We start from the raw sequence: 21,055 nt of genomic DNA on the forward strand, positions 1-21,055 counted from the left end.
GGAAGAATGAGGCTAAGGTGTTCTTGCTTAGTGAAGGGGCTCAAGTCAGATGACTTGAGAAGTTCCTCTCTGGCTTCAAGTGCCCATGAAAAGTTGGGTTTAAGAAAACACTGTACCAGGATAGTTACGCCAGGAAATCATTAACCACTTGACCTAGAAGGTGGGAGTGGGGCAAGGACGTAGAAACCATGGGAGAAGCTACGTGCTTGCAGACATCAAGAGAGCCTTTCTCAGTCCACGGAGCCAGAAGAAACAACACTAGGGCAAGAGAGCCTATGTCTCTAGACCCTGGGTCCAGGGCTCCTCCTGGGGTACACGGCTGGACCTCTGCGAACAGAAGTCTCTGCATAGGGCCTGTTTGGCTTATTTCCTCCATCAGAATGTCACATGGGCGGCAGCATGGGTCACATTTGCCTCTGCTTTGTTGGATCCCTAGCACTTAGCTCTGTGCTTGACACACTGCTTAGAGCCAATGGCATTTGTTGAATAAATCAGAGTGTCTGAGATACTGTCTCCTGGCGTTTCTGGGTAGAGGAGTGGCATCTTTTGAAACATCACTACCTGGGTTAGTGACATGGAATCAAGTTATCGGGACCCAAATCCTGACAAGAACCCACCCCCTGCCACACCTATGTATACTCCTGTATGATACTGGCCAAACCACCAAGCGATTTTCTTCTCCTACAAAGTTGGTTGTGCAATCTGCCTGCCTCCTGAGAGTGTTGTGGCACTTATGTGGGACAGAAAATGCTCTTTATAAATTCACAAGTGTTATTCCCCAAGGAAGGAGGGAGCTTGAGAAGTCAGCCTTAGTAGACCCTGGCCAATGACCAGAATGTTGGCATTGCAGGGCTGATCACTGTAGCAACCTGGGTCAGAATGGCCCATGGTCTGGGAAGGTCAGCGTTCAGGTGCAAGAGGGATCTCTCAAAAGGGGTGAGAGCAAAAGGAGACAGGAAGTTTTGGGGGAGCCCTTTCTAAAGAGCAAATAGTAACTGTCTCAGAAGAGAGTTGTTTGATGTGCCTCTAGGTTCCCGGCCCTTTCCCCTGCAGATGGCATACCTTCCTGGGAGTGGATAGGAATGCCCAATGTGCTCACCCTAGATACAAACCAGTGTTTAAAGAAGTTTTAGAAGAGAGATGTTTTCAAGACCCCCAGACATGTACCTACAGTCCCTTCTTGGTAGGGAAGGGGTCTAGCTCACCTAAGGCCGCAGGTAAATGGTGTCAGTGTCCTCCAGCCCTCCCAAATGATATCTGATACTTGCAGAAGGGGTAAAGCCAGGCCTGTGGATGGCTGACTCCTGATCCATCCTGTAGTATGAGGGTCAGGCTTGTTGGGGTTTCTGTCCTGCCCAGTTCCCGCAGCTGGTAACGCCCAAAGAAAATCACACAGAGAGTCTATATTAATAATAAACTGATTGGCCCATTAGCTCAGGCTTCTTATTAGCTCTTGCAGCTTATATCAACCCATTGTTCTTATCTATGTTAGCCACATGGTACCTTTTTCAGCAGGGCGGGTCACATCTTGCTTCTTCCATGATTGCGGCAGGACTGGTGAGGAATGGGCTTCCTTCTTCCCAGAATTCTCCTGTTCTCATTTCCCCGCCTCTACTTCCTGTCTGGTTGACGGGCCTATACTTCCTGCCTGGCCAATCAGCATTTATTTAAAACATGATTGACAGAATACAGACAATCCTCCCGCACCACCATCCTATGTATCAGGATTCTGGTTGGTACCAGCTGCAGTTAAAACAATGCCTCGGTTTCTCTTCTTTCTCCTCTCTCATTCTGACTGAGGGGAGAAGGACCACAACCACTCACTGAATGGCTCAGCATCGTCAAGGTGTATGTCCTTCAGAAAGAGCACGGTTTCACGAGCTCCAAGGCAGGTTGCAACAGAATGGCTGTTACTTTGGTGGGCTTGATACTATCCCACTCTTGCTCTGGGATCCTGTGCAGACTCATGGCTCACTCTGGTCTTTTTTTCTACAACCTCCACGAGAGCTTACCTTCTAGGCACCCATTCAACATCAGTTATTTTTCTTTCTTAAACCAGAAGAAAGGCATCTAGGCGAGTCCTTCATGGGAGCCTGGTCTATTGATGTGTGTCCCCCTATCTCTGTTGTACTTGACTGCTTGTCAGTTCACTGGGAGATAGTATAAAACCATTCTACCTCTAGAGGTAGGGGGACTTGGTAAGTTTTCCACCATGAGGTGTTACACTGGCAACTGAGATTTCCTGCACCTCAGTTTTCTTATCAGTAAAATGGAGCCATTAGTACTAATTCTAAGTTCAGGCGAGGACCAGAATACAAGTGCATGAGCTACTGAGGACCTGGCCCATAGCAGGGTCTGGATAGGCAGTCGCTATGGTCACACTGATATGGAGGCAGTATGGCAACATTCAGAGATGGAGATGATGTAGACAACCTGGCTTGTGGTATCACCAGAGTAGGCTCCTGAGCAGGTGGCTGCAGATATGGACTGGAAGGCTGGGATGGGTGTGTCCTAGGAGACAAAAGGAGTGTGCACAAGAGCAGGCAAGGAGTGGTGTGCATGCGAAGGTGGTACTCCTGGAAGTCACAGAACACGAAGGACATGAAGACAGGTTAGGACAAGAGGCTGTGAAATGCATGCATATGGGAGATGTCAGGCCTGAGCTCCTCTGCAGGGTGAAGGTCCTGCAGGATGGAGGCAGGAAGCCATCCTACTCCACCCTTGGCATGCTGCATTTTTATCTCCCCAGCTGTCCTTCACACACCAACCAGTTCCAGCCTGTTCTTTGGTGGAGCTCTGCTGTAGGGAGAGGGTGCTACAGGAAGCGGCCCACCTTTCATGTCTCCCCTGTACTTCCCAGTCCTGTGGCCCAGGGAGAGCCACTGCCTCCCTCCGTACCATCTTAGTCATCCACATCACAAAGTGCCATTGTGAGGATCAGAGGATGGCAAAGCAAGATGATACGTCCTAGCTGGGTGTGGTAGCTCACACCTGTAATCCCAGCATTCAGCCAAAACACAACTGAGTTCAAAGGTCAGCCTGGGCTACATAGCAAGACCTTGTCTCAAAGTGCTCTGCCACCATGTAGAAACCAATACAAATAAGTCCTAGGCGGTCAAATACTGGGAATCTTCCTCTGATACATCAGTTTTCCAGTGTTCAGAAAAGGTAGGAGAATCTAGCTGGAACACAGAGACTCTGTGCTTGAGGGTACAGGTTTTCTGTTTGGACCAACTATGTACTCCTAAGAGGTATAGGTACAGAACTGGGCAGGATCCACAGGCTACTGATCCAACCACAGGTGAAGACGACTAATTATGCTGTCATTACTCCCTGTCCAGGAAGGGCTCAGACAGAGATCAGCTTCTAGCAGGAGCTTATACTTCCCCCGAAGCACTTCGAAAGTCACTTCAGCTGTACCATACTTGGTCATGAGATGAGCTCAGGGGTGCAGCCCGAGCTGGAACCCCAGCAGCCAGTCTGTTCTGTTCCATCAGCCTAGAGACACAGGAGGAGAGGGAACTCCAAAGCACCCGGCCCATGGAGCAGTGAGTTGAATGCTTGTTCCTACCTCAACCCACGGATAGCAGCCTGGTCCAGAGGCAGCTATTCCCCACCTGCACAGATTCGCTGCACACTCACGGTGCTCACACCTCTCTCATCAATGATTTCCTCCTGGCCCTTGGCCTTCCTGCTTCCTGGGACCCAGGGACAGCCTAGGCTCTGGTGGGTATCAACTTGGCCTTCTGAGCCAGAGGGAATACAGGAACCTTTCCCAACCCAGGCCTACTGCAGCTGAAGCTGAAATTGGGAACTCGGGGCATAGACAACAGCAAGGCTTGACCTCACTGTTATGAGACCTAGTCTTTAGTTTATAGAAGGCCTAGAAAAGGAGAACAACTTGTCAGAGCAGCTTGGGAATGGTATTTATAGTCCACTTTTCTTTGGAGGGATGGTAATGTAACTAACTGCAGGCAATAAGTTAATACCTATCATGCCCTCACTCAGCACACAGTAGGTAGTGAATAAGTCATACCTTCGAAGACTCCAGAGGGAACCAACAGGCCTAGTAACCTCCTGGGCAGATGAACAGAGGTAAGGGCCTGGGGCCAAAGCTTGAGGCCTGGGGCCCTCACAAGAAGCCTGGGTGTGATTTCTCAGACTTACTGCCCCCAAGGTGTCATGCTTGGTGGACTGGGAAGACTGAAAACCACCTGACTCGGTCTTGCTAGGTTCCTCTGCCCTCGGGAGCCACTTTCAGGTTTCCAGATGAACATGTTGGCTACAAATAAGGGGTGGGGGAGCCAGCAGGATGGCTCCTCATTGGGTAAAGGCTTCTGCCGCTGAATCTGAGGATCAATCCCCAGGACCTACACTGATGGAAGGAGAGAGATGACTCCCAAAAGTTGTACTCTCTTCTTCACGTGCATCCCTCTCCTCAACTAAGTAAATACAATGTAATTTTTAAGAAAGAAAGTGGGTGGAGCTTTTTGGACAAGAGCTTTTGAACATGAATGTTCACCTAAGGCCACCATTTTCTCCACTTCTGGAGGTGGCCAGCTCTGATTACTCACAGAAGGAGTTGGGGAGAGCTTGAGAGGGCTGGATGCCATGACTTGTGGTCATCAAGGCAACAGGAACTGGCCCAGGTGTTGGTTGGGGCTAGATTCTTGCATCCCAAATTTGACAGGGACTATTATACTGGGGATGGAGGTGGCCAATACTGTGTATGTCTGAGGGTGGGATGGCTCTGGCTCCACTGAGCAAACTGAATTCTCACCTTTCAGGTCAAGCTTTCCAGGGTTTCTCAGTCTACCCTTCCCAACCTGGGCCACCCACAGGCTGGGGTGTGTGTGTGTAACACGCACGTTGTTAATCTTCTTGGGAATGTGCTGGGACCAGGCCATTCCAGTGGCCCTAGAGGTCTGGAAATTATTTCATGCCACCTACTTTCCTCAGGGATATTCAGCTGCCACCTGTGGGTGGGTAGTGGGCAAGTTGCTAACAGGTCATCCTGTGTGACAGGTCCAAGGACTGAGGCCAAGGAGCACTGCCCGCTCTCAACCCCCACCCCCCCCCCCCGTCGCTCCTCCCTCCCGCACACCCAATGGCAGCAGGAGGCAGAATTTATCTCAGGAAAAGTAGTTTTCCGCACCCAGACAACCCCCTGTCCCACGTCCCTGTGGACCTGAGCCGCAGTCTGCCCTCAGGAATTTCAGGCTGAGTTCACAGCTGCCAGACTGTCAGTGCTTTGAGAATGAATTCAAAGCTAGCAAACACATTTTGCCTCCTTGTCTTGGTGGTGGAAGGAGTGATCTCTCTGGCCCTGAAGGAGTTCAAGCCGAGGTCAGAGCAGCCAGCCCTCTGAAGGATATTCTAAAACGGGGGTCTGCAGTGGGGGGGGGGCTCTCTGCCTGCTCCTCCTGTTGGCCCGCGGTGCGCTATGATCACCGCCCAAGAGGCTCAGGAACCCGCGAGTCTGCGTGGCACGTCTGCGCTCCCATGCGGACCTCGTCAATCAAACTGCGGCCCCAGCGAGGCCAAGACTTTTTCCGCCCGCCCAAGGCCCTAAGGAAGACCCCCGCCCGGGCTGCCTCCCCGAGCCCGCCCCCAGCGGTGTCATTGTTCTCTGACGTCACGCGGCGGCCCCGCCCCTCTCCCCCCACCTTTCCTCCCCACCTCTGGTTCTCCCGGCTGGTGGCCAAGCAGCCTCCGACGACCCGGCAGTGCAGGGCTCCCCCCGCCGCCTGGCCGGGGCTGCGCCCCCTTGCGCTCTTCCCAACTTGCCTTTGTTATTCCAGCTCCCTTCCTCGCCTCGCCTCCGACACCGCGGCTGCCTGCAAAACGCGGAGCACGGAGCACTCGCCACACCTGGATTGCCTAGCGGGCTACGGCCCAAGCCTCCCCCGCCTGTCCTGGAGGGGAGTGCGTGCGCGCGCGCGTGTCCAACCCAGACGCTTGTTATCCTCAAGACTGGAGTACCTCGAATCAGGAGGGGGGTTTGAGGAAAGGATGTGGAAGAGTAAGAGGAACATGTGTTTGTATGTGTACGTGAGCGTGAGATGAAGTGCACGGGGGAATGCCTCGTGGTTTTTGGTTTTTTTGTTTTTTTGTTTTTGTTTTTTTTTTTTTTTTAAAGCGTACCGGAGGTAGTGTTCAGCGATGTTAATGTGTACAGCAGGAGTCAGAGTGCACGGGCCTATTTAGGATGGAAAGTGTGTATGCAAGTGTGTTGAGGTGCAGTGTGCGTGCTTTGCTGAGGGTAGGCGCAAACGTGCGTGCCGTTTGTGTAGGAGTTTCTGTGTGAGTGGCAACAGACTTAAGCCAAAGGTAGTGCGCACTTGGATACTTTCGGGGGCGGGTCTGCAAGGGAAACCCCCGCGAGTGGGCGCACCTAACTGTGCTTCGTGAGTGCCATCCGCCCCCACAGCCCTGGGCTAGAAGCTGGGCTGGGTTCTTTACACTTTTGCAGCTCGAGAGCGCTCAGTTCGTAGCGCCCAGGCGCTCCCTGCAAGGCACCTGGCCGTTCTTGCGTCTTTGAACTTCGAGTGGGGTAGGGACGTACAGTTCGCTCTGCAACCGTATCTCTTCCTCAGAGGTCAAGGGAGGAGCGCTTCAGCCTCCCCTACGTCACTAGTGGTGGTGAAGGTTAAGGTACTCTCACCCTCTCTCTACCATCCGGTTTTAGGAATAATCCCAAAGTCTCCGGGGAAGCTTTGCACACCTCTCGTTAGCAACTCGGTCGCCCCAGTTGGAATAGCTGACAGCATCTGCGGTCCCAGTGTACTCCGGTAGGGGACTAGCAAGAAGGGGTGGTACGCCTCCGGGCAGTAATCTTGTGTCTACCAATGCGGTCCCTTTCTTGGCACATCAGTCTCCCGACTCCAAATGTAAGGGATTGAGGGGGTGATGAAAATCAGCGAAGGGAGGCGAGAGGAGGGACGTGAGTGAACCAGCGGCATAGGGGTGTGGAGGTAACGCGGAGCCTACCAGGGTCTGGAAGAGAAAAGCTTAGAACAGAGACCTGGAAACAGGAAGAAAGGGGGGGAAAGGAGAGATAGAGAGGCAGAAAGGAAAGGGAAAGGGAGAGCGCAGCGAGCGCGCAGATGGAGAGCGAACCAAGGAAAGCGGAGCTGAGCGCTGGAGACGCGGCGCTCCGCTCCTGCAGTAACTCCGTGCCGGCTTTTACGGGAGCCCGGCGGCGCGGGGCCCTTTGGAAATAGAATAGCCAATGTAATCTGACACTTCAACTTGCTCGGCTCCGGGCGAGTTGATTCACTTACTCACCCCCTAACGCCGAGTTCCTTTTCACTGTCTGTGGACATTAAAAAAGCAAGCGGCGGCTGCGGGCGCCCGGAGAGCGAGCGGCCGGGCGGGCGAGCAGCGATCGGGCGGCCGAGCAAGCGAGCAGCGCCGGCGCAGCGCGGTGACCCCAGCCCCGGCCAGCTGGGAGCCGGAGCCGGAGTCAGAGCCGAGCAGATCTCCGCGCTCTCCCTGCGTTCCTCCCGGCTCCAGCCGGCCCTACCCGGCGGTGGCGGCGGCGCGTCCTCCAGCGGTGGCAGCTGTGCTCACAGCGCCCGGTAAGTTTGGGGACAGAGCCAGGCGCCCGTTAGTACCGAGGCTTCCTCTCGCTCCCCGCGGATCGTCGGGGTGCAAGTGCGGGGTTACTGTATTAGGACTTTCCGCTTAAAGCCTTAGCTCCGGACGGTCGGGCGAATGGGGCCAGCCGCGCGGGCTCGGTGCGCTGCTTTGGCCCTCGGGGGCGGAGGCCCTGGCCACCAGCGAGCGCCGAGCTGGGTAGGAGCTGCTCGGGATGAGCGCGGGGACCGTGGAATCGTCGGGCGTGCGGGGCGCCGGTGCGGTTTGTGTGCGCGCGGACTCGGTGCCCGCCTCCTGCCGGCGCGCCTCCAGCAGTCGCGCTGAACACTCGGGGGCCGGCCGGGATACTGATTCGGAGGAGGGAGGGAAGGATCCGGGAAGGCTTGGCTGAGTCTCCCTCGCCTCATTTGGAAAGATGTGAAGTTGTGCTCCTGTGTGCGTAGGAGAACCTCTGGGAAGGCGCTGGATTCCAGGGTGTTCAGGGTTGGTGGTGTTAAATGTGCTTTCTATGGAGAACACACTTTTGTACATAGGAGATGGGGGCGCGGTTAAGTTGTTCTGGGGGTGGGGGAGAATGGCCCAGGAAAACGCGGCGCGTGGCTGGAGCAGGGCACGCCGAGGGGAGTGAGTGTGTCGAGGCTTCCCGTTCGGGCTTCAGAAGCTGAAGGGGCTTTCAGACCAACGCCTGGTTGGGGCTGCCCCAGCCAGGAGGCGAGCCCAAGGGGAAGATGTGTCTATGTATGTGCGCGCGCGCGTTGCAAATACGAAAGTAATTTCCCCGTGTTCTTTCTTCCTCTCTGTCTCCGGCGGCGGTGGCCCCGGGGGAGTGGTAGGCCGGCCCGGGCGGAGGTTGAAGGGCCGGACTGGAGCTGAAGTTGGGGTACGGATGGTGGGGGCAAGCTCTGAAAGCTTGTTTCACATTCCTGGTGTCAGGGCCGGGGAGAAAAAAGTGGGGAGCATGGCCTCGATGTCGCGGTGCAGGCTGCGGGAGTGCGTCGCCCTCTGGCCGGGGACATCTGTCCAGGAAGCTGGCCAGGCAGGGAGAGGGCGCGGTGCAGAGGGCAGGCTCCCCGCCCTGGAGTGGTGGGGGCGCGGGCGAGGGGCAGCCGCCTCTCCCGGCCATTGTGCGCCAGCAGATTTTCACGGGAGACTGCCCCGAAGCCGCCGGAGAAGGCCAGGAGCCGGCCACAGCCCCGGGTTTAAAAGACACTCCAGGAATGTAAACAACTCGGGCGGGAGGGCTAGCGAACGGGAGCGCGCTCCTGGGCCCCCCACCCTCTCCCGAGGACAGCCGATAGACACGACCACACTGCCCTTCCCTCTACCTGCAGCAAACTTTTCCCTCCTCTGCTTTACAGTTCCACCTTGTGCCTCCAGCCCGGAGCAGGGCGAGGGCCTCTTTCACCACACGGGCTCAGGGAGCCTAGCATCCCGCACCCGATCTGGAGACCTGGTGGCCAGATCTCTGTTTCGATGCCGGGAGCCCGAGAGACGTCTGCCTCGGGAGCTGCAGCTCCTTGGGCTGGCAGTGTTAAGAGTAACTGGGACTAGGAGCCTGCCTCCCTGGATTGCTTGCTCGCTCTCTCCCGCCCTCCCTCCCACGGCTCCCCCCCTCCCCCTTCCCCTTTCCCCTGACTGCTTTTCCAATGCCCTGACATGAGGGAGGAAGATTTAACTTGGCAGCCCAAACAAATGTTCTCTCTGAGATCTCCAAGAAGCTGGCTGGCGGCTGGGTTGGCGGGGTGAGTGCACCGCTCGGCCAGCCTTTCCCTTCTCTCTGCACTGCCAGGGACATTTGGAGCCCCGTGGGTGGACAGCCCAGGGCATCAAGAGTGGGGACCAACCCCCGGATTTGAAAGGGCAATCAGTGGGCTGCGCCTGTGGAAGCCCCTGCCTTGGCGTTCGTTACATAGAGAACCATTGGCTCCAGCTGCCTCCTGGTGCCAATGGTTTTCTGAAGGGTTTTCTTGAGCAACAGTTTGCCTCTGCTGCAACCTGGGACCTGGGCCTGGTAGACCAGAGGGTTAACTAGTTCAGTCTCCTCCCTCCCTCGTGGGTGTGAGGACAGGCTGGTTACACAGGGCAGGGCAGGAGGCCAGAGGCTGTTCCCAGAGGTGCCTGGTTTTGCTTATTGTTTTTTTGAAGGTACAGATAAAGAGATGGTGACTGGCGCTGGAGAAACAGGCGACTTGGCTGCTGGTGAATTCCGGCCTGCACCCCCTGTACTTGCATGGTGACTAGAGTCTGGAAGGCCTGTGACCTATTTGGGAAGTTTGGATGAGGGAGCAAACCCATGGCCTTTCTTATCCGGGCTGGTTTTTGAGGAGGTCCAAAGCAGGGGGAATTCCTGGCCCCTTGCTTGGGACCTCTGTCCGCTGAGTAGAGGCAGAGGGTTTGTGAACACCCCCGGGAGCCTTGTGCTGACCTTTCCCTCTTCAAGAAGAGGATGTCGAAACACCAGCATCAAACAAAAGGCACATTGAAAAAGCCCTATCTGCCTCGGAGCGCCTGCGGCTTTGAGGCCAGGAGCGCCTTCAGAGGGAGATGGTGTTTTCCTCTGGCTTTTAGGATTTTGGTTGTTTTGTTTTTCCCCCAAAGACAGAAGCATCACTGGCCCCCAAGTCACACGGTTAGGAGACCTAGTTTTCTCCTATGAATCAGAAGTTGGGACTTGGGAACTTGGTGACTGAGGCTGGGGGCGGAGCTATAGACTTTCCAGGACTTGAGCTGCGGTTGTAAGACTTTCTGAGTACAGCTCACAGGCTCACAGAGGGACTGGACTAATGAAAAAACTTTGAATAAATAGCCTTGACTGTGCAGAAACGGCTTCTGGCTTCTTTGTGGGGACAAAATGTTCTTTTTTTACTCCTGAGGAAAAGCCTCTGTGTGTGTGTGTGTGTGTGTGTGTGTTGGGGGGGGCGCTCCAGGGGCAAATAAAGACCTAGAAGCTAGAGTTTGGCTCCATCCCCCCATTTGTGTGTGTGTATGTGTGTACACATGTAACACTTAACCAATCACAGCAACCCCACATATTCATCCCTGGCCAGCAAATGGAAGAGTCACACGCACGCACTCATGCGCACCCCCCCCCACCTCTGGCTGGTGAAGGTGAATAAGAAGGAAGGCATTTGAAGCCTGTATATGTCCTCCGAGTCTGGGTCTAAGAGGACCTGCGCAGGAAACTTGGATGCCCAGCTCCAGCCCCCAGGTCCATTGTGTTTTGTTTTGTTTTGTTTTACCCAAAGTCTTAGGGTCAAATGTTGTAAGAAATGTGCAGCAGCACATTTTGGGAATTGTCTGTGGACATGGTGGCATGAGACCAGGCTGTAGAGCCTGCTGGATAACGACAGGGTCCCATCCATTTTCATTCATAACTGCTCCCGTGGGTCCTTGTCAGGCCCCAGCTTCTGTTGCATCTTTATGGGATTCCTTGGGTTTTGTGTAGACAACAAAGGACACTGCCCTAATTACCCCTGACCCTGACCCTGCGGCTGCAGTTTCTCCTGGTGATTGCTGGATCCTCTCAGCAGGACACAGTGGCCACCACCCAGGCCCTCTCTGGGGGCAATCTTTGTCCTGAGGAGACCTTGAGGCTGGGGTTGTGGCTGCCTGCCTGGGTGTACGGAGCCTGGCCTGGAAGTGCCAGTCATGAGTCTGACGTTAGGCCCTTCCTCAAGGGAGGCTACACACAAAAGTCCTACCACAGACACTAGACAGAGGGAGAGAAGAAGGTATCAGGAGGCTGTACCTTGTGGACCAGGAGGTTGACTCTGCTGAGTCTCAGTCTCCTGATGTGTAAAATGAGTTCAAGCACAGAACTATCATCTGACATGGTTGCTTGGAGGATGAGGTAGGTCCAGACATTTGAGTCTTCAGCCTAAAGGCTAGGCAACTCTGATGTAGGAGAAAGGGCTGGATTGAGGTGAAGGGATGCTGGAAACATTTTCCAGAAGTTGCTCCATTATCCTTCCACTCCTCCCTGACAGCTGACTGGTTAGCCTCAGCTTCTATGCCTCCTGGGACAAGGTACTCATCACCTCTGGGCAGCAAGCCTCTGTACTCACTGGGCAGCAGTGAGGTACATGGATGGCCTCCTGGAAAGCCGCACCAGCTGATCGATGCCCATTTCAGGCTTAAGATACTGGGGCCTCTCCCAACCACAGACTCATTTTCCTTAATGATCGTGAGGGCTAAATCTTATATCCAGGCTATAGTGATATGACTGCATGGGGCTGGGGAGTTTTCGTCCACTGGTTGTTTTCAACCTTATTGATAGGGCACAAGCTCAGGGAAGGGTCTGCCCAAGAGGTGCTCTTCCATTGGCTCTAGGGTAATTGGCTTGCCTCTCGATACTTTCCTTGAATTGGGTATGACCTGGGATGGGTTGCATAATGAGGGTAGGGTCAGGACAGGGACCCAGGATTGACTCTTCATATGTTTAAGGATAGTCTACAAAGTGAGGACAGTGGCCAGTGAGTCCCAGAGCTATGCAAGACACTCTTAGGCTCTTTTGTCCAGCAAGGGCAGAAAGACCAGTCCAAATAAATAATTATCCACCCGCCTCTGGCTGCTTGCCATATGCACATGAGAGAGGGCACGGCTATAGCCCTTTCCTTTGCCTGGCGTGGTCTATCTAGAATCACTTTTCAGATTTGTTTGATCCCATTAACAACAGTGTCAGCTGCTGTATGGAATTACTTCCATTTAACAGAGAAGAAAAGTAAAGCGCAGAAGAGAGGCCAAGAGGCTGTGACTAAGCCAGGACTCGACTCCAGGCCGTACAGACCCCCACATCACAGTGCCTTGAGCAATAGCCCCAACTATGCAGGCATGTGGCATCCCAGGAGCCGAGCAGTTGTTTCCAGGAAGGGTCACAGGTGGCCCTCCCTGCATCTGGCAATGCACGCCCCCAGCAGCTGTCCCTTCCTTCTTTTCTCCCTCCCTTTCTCTCCCCCCTTCTTTTTTTTACCCCCCCCCCTCCATATCCATCTAGAGCTTGCACTGAACCTCAGATGCTGCCTTCCTAGGCGTATGTATGCAGAAGCTTCAGCTCTGCCCGGCCCTGGAGGAGGAAGCAAGATTGGCCCTGAGCTGCTATGGTTTCTATACATACAGAGCATGACTCAAACCGCCCCTCCTCTGGCTGAGTCAGTCCGCTACACTGTGTCGGGTGGCCGCCCTGTGGAACCCCTGGGTTCTTTCCCCCATGGTCACCACTCTTGCACCTCACCAACTGGAGCCTAGTTGAATGCCACCCTTTGACAAGACTTTGGCTGGTGGGGTGGTGGGCAGTGGGTAACTGGGCAGGCTGAGATGGCATCTCCCCAGGAGTCTGACCTGGCACACCTGTGCAGGTAATGACTCTAGCCCTGAGGGCTCAGAGCCTGCCCCTCCCATTAGACCCAGCTGCCAGGGTTACTACAGGATTGTGCTGGGGGAGGCCGGGGTGCCTGAGCTAATTAGATTTCTTAGATTTCAATGCTCCCCTAATCCTGTTAGCCTGGCTGTAATTGTAACCACTTCAAGGTTTTTGGCGGTCGCAGGCTGTTGAGGACAGACGGTGTGGAGACTCTGCTCTGCCCAGCCCTAACCCTAGACAGCCGGTTGGGGATAGGGATAGCCTTTCCAGGTCTCTTGGGTCGTGGTGGTGGGGGTGGGGGTGTTTTTCTATATAGCATGTCTGTATCCCAAACTGTCAGAAGTGGTATGTCCCCCTGAGGTCTCCTAACTCAAATCCTTGTCAGAACCTGTGGGGAAACTGAGGCTGAAAAATAACAGAAAATGGCAGATGGTTTCACTATCTAGGGTGGCTTGTTCCTGGGAATGGCAGGGCAGGTTTGGAATTTCCAGGGGGCTGTGAACCTTCCTGAGACACCTGTTCCCAGAAACAGGATTTGGGAGGCCTTGTTCCCCTATTGGTGGTTACCCACGCTCCTCTCCTCTCCCCTCCATCACACATGCAGACACACACACATGCAGACACACACACATGCTCATCTCTGCCTATCTCCCTCCTTGCCCTTTGATTCTTCCTGTCTATAGTCTTTCCCACATTCTTGTCCAGTGGACATGGCCAGGCCTCTGATAGGGAAACACTGTCAGTTTTTAACTCTTTTGTGCTTTTAATGACTCCTTGTCCAAAAGTCTTCTTTTGGTGTCTGACTTGAGTGGAAAGGGCACCAAGAAAGGATTCCCTTGTGACCTGCAGAGCCCTTCCCTGCCTGGAGGCTCCCTTTAGGCCCCAGAAGGCTCACCCTGAATTCTTAGCTCTGAACCATTGGGAGAAATGCCTGGAAGCCCCCTTCCACCTCAGAACCCACTTCTCTGGGCTTTAAAATCCTAAGCCTGTAGAATTGGGGGAGGGGGGGCTGTCTTTTTCTAGCCCACGAAACAGAACCTTAGAAAGCAGTGATTAGCCCATTCAAGGTTAGCAGTACACAGAGCTGCACTCGGACCAGAACCTGGCTTCTGCCAGTTCATGAGTTCCTTAGACATTTACTGAGCATCTACAGTTGGCCAGGCCCAGCTCCTTTTAGCTGGTCTTTAGTTTACCTAAAGAAAGGCTGTTTGTAACCTAGCTCAGGAGCCCAGCCAAAGGAGAGGTGGGTGGCCTCTGAGTTCGTTTTAGGGATAGCCTCTTGCAGTACACAAACTGGAGTATTTGTGTGTGTGTGTGTGTGTGTGTGTGTGTTCCCAGGTAGCGTGCAATACTTCTGTGAGAGAAGTCAAACCTAGTTCCTCTTAGGAAAGTCCAAGGTCTCACCTGCCAAGGCTTCCTCTCCCTTCCTCCCGAACCCCCCCCCCCATCCATTTCATGCTGACTTTGAGCTTGTATGGCTGATGGCTTGCTTACCTGCTGTCGTTTCCTCTGTAGACAAGGAAGCAGAGTTGGAACCTGCTTGCTCCACCCTGAGAGTCACCTATATCAGGTCCAGGTGACAGCTGCTGGAGGAAAAAGGGACTAGGCTCAGGACCGGGTCTGGACCTTGCCCTATCCCCAAGGCTCCTGCCTAGGCTCACACCCTGTTCCCTGGGTGGACCTTGATCTGAACTGGAACAATTGAGAGGCTCAGAACACCATTCCAACAGCCAGCAAGCAGCAAAGCCAAGCAGCAGGCAGACCCGGGAGATCTCCAGAGTCTTGACTTTTTTCTTCTGGTGTTTGGAAGTACAAGGAGTCCTTCTGGGGTCTCTGTTTGCCATCTGGATGGCAGATGGGGAAAACCCAAGCCCAGAGTGGTTGGGGGACAGGTCCCAGGTCAAATTAGATAGCTTTCCTTCAGCGGGGCGTCACAGCAAGGAAACTGGGGAGGGGTTGGTCCAGGTGGAGAGGATCATTGTTGAGGTTGCTACTGTTTACACACTAGAAATCATTTGCTGAAGGCCCCCCAGCCTGCTGCCACCCCTTTTGTGTGTTTGTGTGTCTGTGTGTGTCTGAATTTATGTGTATCTGTGTTTGTGTGCGTGTATGTGTGTCTATATTGTCTGTATGCATGTCTGTCTCTGTTTATGTGTGTATGTATGTGTGTCTGAGTCTGTGTGTATATGTGTCTATATGTATGTATGATCTGTGCCTGTGTGTGTGTGTGTGTGTGTGTGTGTGTGTGTGTGAAGCCAACCTTAGGCATTAATCCTCAGGACAACCATCTTGTATTTTGAGACAGGGTTTTTCACCAGGACCTTAACTGATAAAGCTAAACTTGCTGATCAGTGAGTCTCAGGGACCTTGTCTCTGCCACCAAGCCCTGGGACTGTAAGAGTACACCACTACACTTGACTTTTGACATGGTTACTGGAGACTGAACTAGGCCTTCTTCATAGTTGTGTAGAAAGAGCTTCAGTGACTGAGACGTTTACCTCCCCAGCCCATTTTCAGGATTTTCTCTGGCTGCCTGGAGTCAGCTCTCAACTCCACCTTTTATGTGTGACACCTCTGACCTTGGCCTCCACATCTGTAAAAGAGTTATTCATGCTCTAACAATCACTAACACACTGCCCTCCCAATAGGTGAAGAAGCCAGAAGAGCGCTCAGCGCCTGGCATGTGGCAAGTGTTTAAGGAATGGTAGTCTTAGTCACTGTCATGAGAGTCCTCCCAAAGCCTTACCTCCAGTGTACTGCTTGCTCAAGGTCACATTGACTGACCAACCAAAGCTTTCTGATTCGTTGTTGTCTGTAGGGTCTTCTGAAGCATGAGATGGGTGCCTGAACACTCCTAGAGGTAATAGTCTAAGGGCATTTTAACTTGACCCACCAGGGAGGTTTGTTTGTTCCCCCCCCAAGAATGTTCTAAGTCATCTGGCTTTCTGTCTGAGATCTTTCCCTTCTGAAACTGAGGCGGGAGATACCAAAAACTTTCCTTTTGGCCTCTGTCCATCTGATAAGACTCAGGGTGGACCAGGCCTCAATACCTGCTCAGCTCCATGGAAGGCAGCTATGAAAGGGACAGAGAATGGGACCTTTGAGTAGTCACAGCCCACCCCCTGTGCTTCAGTTTTCTTACCCACCAGTTAGGAGCAAGGATGATATCTTAGCATCTTGATGCTGGTTGTTAGGGTAGCATCTGCCACCCCTCCCGCCCCCGCCACTCCTGGGAAACCCTCAGCCTAATTTACTAGGCACTTTTACAATAAAGAACACTTGGCCCTATTCTGGTATCCCCCATCTTCTGGAGAGACGCTCCACAGTTTGCTTCAGTGTGGATAACCGGAAGCAGTGTCAGAAGGGTTGCCCTTGCCCACAAGGCTGGTGTCCCTGGCAATGAGAGGACTAGCTGGATGTGACTTGAAGCTCCTCCTGGCCACATTCCAGCTCAGCGTATGACCTCTCCCTGCAGAGGACATTGTCTTTTGAAGCCTGCCTCTCATCGTAGCTTGACATTTTATTGGTGAGAAGACAGAGGTTGAAGGAAGAGAAGGGACTTAACTAAGGTCCCTAAAAGCAGAAGCCTCCTGAAACATATTACCTGTCCCTGGGGTTGGGTGGTCCCAGGGAGATGGTCCAATGGGTATGGCCTTGTGGGGTAGGCTAATGTTCCTGAAAGCAGTCCTATTTCGGCTGCAAAGGATTCAGTCCTAGGTCTTTCAGGAGATTAGTTGGAGAAAGCTCCCCACCCCATCTTTTAGGAAGGTGGCAGACCAGGTCAGACCTGATGTGGGTCACCTCTTCCTTGGGCTTGGGAGCCCCGACACTACTGAGAAAGACACACAGCCCTAAGAAGAGCTGGCTGCCTTGATACTGTGAGGTGGCCTTTTCTGGGGTCATGCTTTGCATGCAAGGAGGCAGTTTGGGTAGGGCCTTGAGAAGGTTTGTGACCCCCACCCGCCACTGTAGGTAACACATCATTTCCCTGGCTCACGATCTTTATGCGACTTTCCTGGCTTTGGGAAATGTACTGTAGCTGGCAGGGAGAGGAGGAGGATGTTCATTGGCCATCAGCCTCCCTCTTCATTGTTCATGGACATGGGCCTCTGTGGCCCCAGCGCCTCATAGTACCTCAGCTCCTGGGGGAAGATCTGAAAGTCCGGGGGCAGATTTTAGTTTTGTTTTGATGATGGGCTTGGAGCTATGAGCTCAGCCACTGCTGACCCCTTGCTGAAGCGGGTGGGGGGGCACTTCAGTGCCCTTTAACCCTCCTGAGCTGACTTCAATTTTCTGCAGGTCCTTGTCATTCTAGCTGGTCCTTTTATGGAGGAGGAGTGGGCCTACTTGGAGGGTAGGAATCCTTTCAGCCCTCAGACTTCTTGGGGTTTCTGCCTTGAGTAGTCCCTACAGGTGCCTAGGCAGCATGACTTATGCCACCTACAAGCTCCATTTCCAGTATTCCTGGGACTTTGGGATCCCACGTCATCAAGCTACTTTGGCAGCAGCATCCTCTGATGCCTGTCATCCAGATTGTCACCCCATGTGTGACATGGCCACAGTGTCACGTGTGCCTTTGTGCACCTCCAGGAGTGGGCTGCTCCCTACTCCCCAGTACTTCCTTCTATCTGGAAAGTCCCATGATCCAGGAAGCTTAGAAGGGATCTTGAGGTCCAGTTATCATCCCAGAACCGTGAAAAATCCAGGGCTCACCCCACCCCCCTCCCGCATAGCAGGCTAAGTCTAAGGCAGGAGAAAGCAGAGTGCACTCCCCGAAGGAGATGGCTTTCTTTTGGCTCCAAGTTTCTTAGTCAGGGCTCTATTGCTGTGACAAAACACTGGGCAGTTGGTGGCACACACCTTTAATCCCAGCTGTCAGAGGCAGCCAGATTTATGAATTTGAGGCCAGCCTGGCCTATAGAGTGAGTTCCAGGACAGCCAAGGCTATACAGAGAAACCCTGTGCCAGAAAAATAAAACAAAACAACAAACAAACAAATAACAACAAAATCCACCATGACCAAAGCAACTTGGAGAAGAAGAAAGGGTTTATTTCATTTTAGGGGTTGTCATCCACTGTCCAGGAAAATCAGGGCAAGAGCTCAATTCAGCAACTTGGAGGCAGGAGCTGATGGAGGAACGCTGTGTGCTGTTGGCTTGCTCTTTGTGACTTGCTTGCTCGGCTTGCTTTCTTAGAGCACTCAGGAACCCCAGCCTAGTGATTGCGCTGCCCACAGTGGGCTGAGCCCCTCTCACATCAATCATTAACTAAGAAAATACACTACTGGACTTTCCTGCAAGTTAATCTTAAGGAGCCATTTTCTCAATGGAGAGTCCCTCTTCCCAAATGGCTCTAGCCTGTACCAAGCTAAATTAAAACTAGCCAGTGCCCTGTGCCTTATTTTCTTTGCATCTGTGCAGCTTGCAGACATCAGGCTGGACAGGAAAGTAATGCACTCAGGTTGTGGAATGTGGAAGTGGCTGGGGAGGCAGCAATGGCAGATTGCGGGGACACAGCAGGAAGAAAGTGGCTGGCATTTGTTGATCACACAGGATTCTATGCTGGGTGGCTTTGTCTTTGGGGCCCTTCCTGTCATATTCATTCACCACTAGAGGTGGAGCCCTGTCCAGGGAGGTGTCGGAAGTATGGGTGTGAGAAGAGGTTCCTCTCTAGCCCACCTCCCACTGGCACTTGGTTGAACCCAGCTTGTCTCCCACCTCCACAGCTGTCTGTCCAGGTGTATCTTACCCAAGGATTCCCAGGCTCCAAAGTCCAGGGCTCTCTGCAAGAAGCCCTGGGTTTGGAGTCAGAATTTTTGGCATTGTTTCCTGCTGTGGCATCCCTTGGGAAAATTAGATGGGAGGCCCTATCCTTGTCAGGTGTGGTGTATAGTGTCACTGTATCAGACAGCATAGAGTATTATTACCACATACATCAATAATAACAGCCCAGACCAGGCCAAACCCTTATGTAGCCACTGAGTCTAAACCCAGAGGGACAGGTCACTAGTTGAGCTGGGTTGGGAACTCAGGTATCCCTACCATGTAGCATGTTGTTGGTCCTTTGACTGTTCCTACAAAAGCCCTCCACTGGAGTGAGTGAGGGCCGGGACAGGGCCTTCTATGGCTTTTAAAGGTGGTGCTTGTGACTTCTGCCTTGTCTCACAGAGGCAAGGTCCTATGCTTGCCTCTGCTCTCGAGTTGCAGAGCCTGGGCCAAGTGTCTAGGCTTTTATGCACTGTGGTCTCTGGAGGACTGTTGGTCTCTTGATCACGGCCTGTATATGGCCACCACCCTGTAACAAGATACTTCTCAGTGCATAAAGGGCTGTCTTATTTTGCCAGCTGTCACTTTGAGTAGAGTAGGCCCCAGAAACTGTTGTCTTGTGAGACTCCTTGCCCGCATGTCTGGCCTGTCTGGCCACAAAGTGTCACTTTGTCCTAGACCACAGTTTGGATGTGTTGCTGCGACCCCTCCTAGAACCCACAGATCCAAAGATGGCTGGAGAGTAGCTTTAGAAAGGAGCAAGGCAGCCTGTCCATCTCACCTTCCTTGTCCCCACTTCCCAGTTAGGGAATGGAGGCCCAGGGAGGAGAAGCAAAGCTAGCAGGATTCTGAGGGCTCCTACCCTACCCAGCAGTCTGGCCTCCCTGTACCTCCATCCTCTACCCGAGGCTGCCCTCATTCCTGCTGGACCACATGTATGTATGATGAGGGACCACAGGCAGAACAGCAGCCTCTGAGTGCTTCTTAAGGTGCCCAACCCTGCTTCCTGGTGAGGGCTAGGGAGCCACTTAGGGTTGTGGCTCTCACTAACCTGAGAAGTAGGTCTTGGCCTGTGTCCAGTCCCTAGTACTCTTTCCCGGGAAGAGTAGTATCTGGAACCCTTCAGTGTTGTCTCCTCGCCTATTACAATGCCTACTCTGTGACTGTGCCCCTTAAACTCTTGGGAGTGGGATGAGTCATGGACACTGGTCTACAGTTTGCATTTGGTCTCTGACTTCCTTTTTAGCCAGTGTTCAACCCTCCATTCCCTTTGTATTCTGTACTGGGTACCAGTTACTCTCTAGGTCGTTCTCCCATCCTTCTTTCCCTTTTTCCTTCCTAGTACAAAGGATTAAACCCAGGGCCTCACCCATGCTAGGCAAGCACTCTACCGCAGAAGCCCCCTCTCTGACTTTTTGAGACTGATTTCTGGCCTGGAACTCACTGTGAATGTAGCTGAGTTATGACCTTGAATTCCTGATCCTTCAGCTGCGACTTTCCAAGTGTTGGGACTGTAGGCATGGACCACCACATATGGATGGTTCAGGTGGAGGTCAAACCCGGGGTTTTGTGTATTAAGCTGCATCTCAACCCCTGCTATTCTCTTATTTGGAGACAGGATCTTACTAAGTTGCCCAAGCTGACTGTGAACTTACTCTACAGTACAGGTGGGCCCAGCACTTACCATCCTCCTGCCTCAGCCTCCAAGCAGCTTAGCCACCAGGTTTACACAGCACACCACAGTTTTCTTATGTGCAGTTACTTCTAGCTTCATCATTCAGTCTGGTGAACTCCTATTCATCCCTAAGAAGCCAATTCAAGGGCTACCCCCACTGAGCTCTCCTTCCCCCCGTAGTGTCAGATGCTGGGGAGCTCTCTTCTGAGGATTCTCCTCCACTCTCTTAGTTGCTTGCCATCATGCTAGGCTAGGGCTGGGATTGTACTTCCCCTCCCACACCCCCTCTTTCCGTCCATGTCTTCACAGGCTGGCCCAGGGCCAGCACAGGCACAGAGGAGGTAACAAAAACATTTCAGTGTATTCCTGGAGCAGTAGCTGGTTACTATGGAAACAAGGAAGTGTTGCAACTTCCTGAACTTGAGGTTGAGGTCAGAGAAGACAGCTCTGTCTTGGTTCCATGAGATGAACCCAGGATGACTGTCCTGGACTTCTTCCTAACTCCAAGTTGTCTATGGCAGGAACTTTCCTGTCTCTAAGCCTCGGTTTACCCTTTAGGAAGATAGAGACGTTGGGATGCTTGGCTCGCTGCCTCATTTTAACAAATCTACTTTCCCGCGTGATGAACAGTCCCTTTGCCCTCTTCAGGCCTCACTT

General features: G+C 53.1%; 1 long non-coding RNA gene across 1 annotated transcript in view; it reads left to right on the forward strand.

Moving 5' to 3' along the window:
- Positions 1–7,270: 7,270 nt before the first annotated feature.
- LOC119827326 overlaps positions 7,271–21,055 on the forward strand; it is a 109,485-nt gene continuing 95,700 nt past the window's right edge. Inside the window, exon 1 of the long non-coding RNA XR_005287649.1 lies at positions 7,271–7,580. This is a non-coding gene — a long non-coding RNA (uncharacterized LOC119827326). The remainder of the gene's footprint in view (positions 7,581–21,055) is intronic.

This window comes from Arvicola amphibius, chromosome 12, assembly GCF_903992535.2.
Source record: "Arvicola amphibius chromosome 12, mArvAmp1.2, whole genome shotgun sequence".
Lineage (NCBI taxonomy): Eukaryota > Metazoa > Chordata > Mammalia > Rodentia > Cricetidae > Arvicola > Arvicola amphibius.